Source organism: Melanaphis sacchari, unplaced genomic scaffold, assembly GCF_002803265.2.
Source record: "Melanaphis sacchari strain LSU unplaced genomic scaffold, SCAv2.0 Contig20_pilon_pilon, whole genome shotgun sequence".
In the NCBI taxonomy this organism is placed as follows: Eukaryota; Metazoa; Arthropoda; class Insecta; order Hemiptera; family Aphididae; genus Melanaphis; species Melanaphis sacchari.
The window spans coordinates 943,682-949,681 of record NW_020271042.1 but is presented as its reverse complement, the minus strand read 5'-3'; positions in this window follow the sequence as shown (position 1 = coordinate 949,681).

The window sequence follows — 6,000 nt, the reverse complement described above, 5'->3', positions numbered from 1 at the left end:
TCGCCTAGTCTCATTTCTCACCTACACTGCATAATATATAACACGTGTCTGGTGAACAAAATCCAGACATCAGTCAATCCATCGTATATAAATATTATAAACTTACACTCGCCAAAATACGAAAACTCACAGCGCTAATGAGCAGCTCAGAACTAGATTTCGGAGTCTGCCAAGGTATTCAGAAAAACAAAATGTATATAATACCATGGAAATACTATCATAGTATTATGATTTACAACTATAAGATTATAATGGTTTTTTTTTAACCTAATCCCTCAAAATATTTTCCTGTGTCACTCATATATTATTAGATAAGTAATATATAGTTAAGTATAAAAATATTTATATTTTTTGTATACAAGTACTATGTTATGCGAATCGGGAAGACGGTCCCACACGTCATATTCGCCCATTATATGTAGGTACGCGTATTGTCATTGTCTCGCGGGCAGGTCCCCATTGTTGTGTCGAGCGCGATACAAGTCGATTACCGCTCGTTGAACACATCGAAATGGAAAACGTAAATATATAATAATAAAATTATTTTAATCGTCGGTCGTCGTCATCGGAGAGAAAACCAGCCGCACATACGATACATTATATTATGTAGGTACATTCAGAGTCCGAAGACTGCATCGCACATGACCGTCTCATTTCTACGGTGAAAGTCTATTATTCCAGTACATGATATTATATTATTATAGATGACCACCTCCACCTACAGCACCTCAATCACCAACGCTACGGAAACACGCGTTTGTCGTCCTTTTACCGGTACACAGGTACACGGGAGGTAGGTATGTATAGGTATTATATATATTTTATTTTAATATAACTTATAAGTTTCCTCAATTCGTTTTATTACCTAGTTATATATAGATCATAAATTATAATAACTCGATTATTAAACTAATTAAACTTTCAGGTGCTTTCCCAAATCTATGATTCTTGTCATTTTAATATAATATTAACCTTTCTATACTATTAAATTGTATTTTAATTGATTTTTCATTAAAAATAGATAGACTTATATATATATGATATCATTTATAATTAAAGCTATTAATATGATAATACTTAGCTAAAATCAAATTATATTTAAATAAAAAAAAAAAAATCGATCGAGGAAATGAATGTGCCTTAAAAACACCTCGAACATTTGACATTAGAGTATGCATTATATTGCTATTTATTATTGTCGTTGAAGTGGTTTAACTCGTCATTATGTCATTTTCGTTATTGTTATCGAGAGTGTGATGATAGGTATTAGGTAGATATTATTCTATGATACGTGGTAGGTATATAATATTTAATATTATAATGATAGTTTATGTGGAAACTGGAAAGAGAAAATATATGGTATTCCTTAACTTTCGGCTAAATTTTGATTTATAATATATTATATAAGAGCTATATTATATTCTAGGATATTGTAGCAACTAAAAATTATTTAGGACTTAGCTAATACAACAAACAAACATAATCCAGCTGAACATTAAGTATACGTTTTTTCAGGCGAGTGCACCAAAATTTACGACAACTTCATTATTCTAATATGACATCTGTGAATTATAATATGACCATTTACCATGAATATTAAATTTTATATAATATTAAACATCATATTATTACGAGTTTATGCACAAACGCGATATGTACCACCTTAAAATGTGTCATGCGTGTAAGTATAATGTCGAGTAACGTTAAAAACAAAGTGAAATTTGCGTGTAATTCCCCATTTGACTACAAGTATATTCTGATAACTAGCTACTTGTACCTATAATATGTAATAATTATTTATTATGTGTGCATAAAGAGTTTAAGCTAACTGTATAATTATAATTTCTATGTAATGATTGCAGCAGAGGAGACATTGGATTTCTTCAAATAAAATAAAAGTTTGTATTGGAATAAAACTGTTAACACTTACAGATCATTAAGTCAACAGATGACAGCTGCTGACAGCAGCCGTTGTAAGTATATATGGCGAGCGCTTTGTTATTGTCTTTTATTGCTTATGGTTCTTGATTTCGATGATGCAGTGGTAAGTATAGATATTGACCAAGGACATTTTATGAAAAGTAAAAAACCTAACCAAAACAATATTGTTTGCCGCTGCCGATTCCTGTAGTAGCGGTCTGCGTATACGGTATGTAGAATCTACAAAGTAACAATGTCTCATAGGTACGTTTCTATTATAATATATTTTACTCTTTACATAACACAAGTTTTAGTATAAGAATAAAAAATTACAAATTAATGATTATTTAGTAATTGCTGCTTATAAACCACGTTTAAGCGTATGTACAATGTACATTGTACACCAACACCATATAGGTAGCGTAGATTACATATATTCGCTAATAATAATTAGTGTCGTGTAGAGACAATTAATACAATATAACTGTACAAGTTAATCAATTATATGTCTTGAAATGCAAAACGCGAAATTGCAACACAAATTACCGCTTTTCATTTTGTACTGCGTGAACGCGGATGTGAAAATTAAACTTTCGGAAAAAAATTATCATAATTTTAACTTTTAGTAGTATAGGTGGGGCATAATTACTACGTTAAATAAAAAAACTATTTTTTGTTATTAACTATTGATTGGTGCAAAATATTATAATAATCCTAATCAATACATTGGTATTTGGAGGTTATAACATAATACACACATATTAGTACGTAAGTATGTGACACATTACAAAATATATATTATATAACTATTATGTATACTTAAGTTATTCGTATAAATTAAAATTAGTTTCCAACTGCATTGGCTTTACATTATGATGCGAATAAACATGAAATAGTTAAGACCAACCCATCAAGTGACTCAATGTAATCATAAGTATTGTAAGCACATTAATATTATTAGGTATTGAATTTCTCTGATTTATAAATTTATATGGGAAACGATGTTACCGAATGCCATAAGATGACAAAGTTGTCAAGCGACAAGCACCGTTACCGGTTAAAACTTGTCAGTATCGACCAGCTATTATGTTGCAGAAGGCAACGGGAAATCACTGCATTTACTCCTTCTTAGTAACATAAATAAATTTACAACAGCCCAATTTCGAGAGAAATTAACTTGAGTGAAATCATACATCATACACGATGACTGTAAACAATTATATATATATATATATATGGAATACACTAAACAGCATTTGCACATATATAAAATACATTTTTATTATATTATGTCGATTTTCATTAATGCGTAGGTATAATATTTGTATTAATATATTCTGCGGTACATATACCTATTTAATTTTTTTCTAGTTAAATTCCAGTGACTTGCCAAGCATTGTGCATTCTACCATAATTATTTTTCAGTTTTTATGTTCCACATAAAAATTGCAGTCGTATTCCCAATTAACATTTCTTTTATAATATGAATAATAATAATCGTTTTTAATATCTTGAGTTTACTCTTAGACATTATATATTGTTTCATATAAACATAAATATTACGAAACATTAACATTTTTAATTATATATATATATATATATATATTAAATATGTACAACAATAAAATAATAATAGTTTTAACTAAATTTATGCAAATTCTACAAGGAATAAAGCTTTACCTTTAAGAATATGAATTAGTGACCGTGACATTTTTCACACGGCTTATACACTATGAGAATCGATTATTTAAATCGGTTAAAATACACTTTCTGATAGTATGACTGTTGAATAAACACTAACTATTATTAATTTTATTACCCAATCTCGTTAATTCGTAAAATGTAAAAGCAAATATTATCGTCGACAGGTATTGAACAAGTCTACATACATATAATACAATATATAGGTACGTATATATAAACTACAGGTATTATATGGTATTATAAAGTAGTAAGTCAACAAATATGATTTAAGTTAAAGTAATAATTATTTTTAAAATTATTTTTATTGTTTTAATAATTATGATAAATAATTATTTTAAAACGTACCTATACAGTCAAACAAATACAAGGCTATATTTGAAACAATGAAATATTTATACTAATTATCATCAATAAATTGAAAGCAAACATATTGAGATTATATAATATTATCTATGTGGAGTAATAACACTACTCGATTTACGACCTTTATTGTTTAAAAATAACTACCTATACTACAGTTAATTAGTAGATATTAATGTGATATATACCTACAAAAAAAAAAAAAAATGATCCACTGTCTAATATAGCTATACGTATAGATATATAAGGACTTAAACACGGCGCGGCCGATGTGTTGCAGATTAATCAACCCTAATGAATACAAAAAAAAAATATCCATAAAATATTTTACTATGAAATATTAAATTAGTATAATTAAAAAACGTTTTTATAAAAATATAATATTATTAATATAAAAAAATTAATATTTTTTCAATTTTAACAAGTCTTCTCAAAATATACATGAGACTTACAAACTAATATACATTATTTTCCTTTGACGGGGTTTTGTTATTTTTATATCCTATCAATAATAAAAAAAAATGTGATCTGAAGCCCCTAAGAAGTTTTTCTATTTGCGCTGCTGCATTTATACTATTACTAAAACACGATTCTGATTTCTGGTCATACTGCAAAGTAAACACTTAAACTGCAGTAATGGTAGAATATATATGATTCATGACTATCTCATGAAAAGATAAAAAAAATGTACCAAGTTGAATATCTATGCCTAGAGTGGTGGTATTATGATATTGACTCCTACTAAAAAAGTTTTATTCTACAATTCTACAGTTTTAATTAGCTGTATGATTAAAATCAAAGATTAAAAATCATTGCTTCTAATTAATTTCAAATAAACGGTATAAACAAGTGTAGTGATTCATTTTAATTTTGTGTCTATTTATATTTAATGGTCATATTCATAAATAAAAATTAAAAATCGATTTTTATTTTTGTTTTGAGTATACAGTTTATTAGATATTTATTATTAACTATAATATTATAATATTAATTAAACAAGTTAAATATACTAGGACGGGTTGATATTAATTTACAGTATACGATGGGATATTGGAATGTCTACTTTAAAATACAACAAGTAGGTACCAACTATAATAGAAATCTCAAAAAACAGATTTAACAGTTAGGTACTTATTATTAATTTTACATCATTAATTATCATAAAACTTTTACCTAAATTTATATTATAGGATGTAATTGAATTTTTATATATTTTATACAAAATATGTACCTAATTTTAATCACTTAGATAAATAGAATTTTTTAGAACTTAATCCTAATTATTCATTGTTTGCGGCCAATAATTTGAATATGAAGATAATTCTTAATAATCCTTATTCCCTATCTTAAATTGCAAATTTAATTTTCACTATCAAACATCTGGACTACTGCAAACTATTTATAATCTAGTCTGTTCACGTATTTTCTATAAATTTAGTACATATTATAGTATTGTTTAAGCGCTAATTTTAACACATAATAGGTATATTAATTTTTTTATTTAGGTATATAAAACATAGCTACTATAAATATATAAGTATTTACTAAGTAAAAATGAAATTAAACTTTATTATAAGTATATACAAAGGTACGTATATATAAAAAAAAAACCATAATTTAATCAGGTCTACAAGAAAACTTGCTAACACATACTCGCATTACTTATTCATACAATTTCTTATTGATCAAGTACAATAATATATAAATATAATAAAATATGTGATATATTATCAACGATATAATTCGATTCGCTTTCGATAACGAATGATGATAGTATTATAAGGTTTAAAAATAATATATGGAAGTTGGGTAGATACTAACTACATGGGTTACACGCATATTCACAATAGTATCCATGAAATCTAAACATCGAATTACATTTTTTTATGTGTTTGAATTTGCTTCAGCAGCATGGTATATTTGCTCTATCGAGAGCAGAACTTTCAAAACACAATATTTTTAAATTCTAAGCTAAGCAATAAATGTACTTTTTAGTTATTGATTAGATATACAATA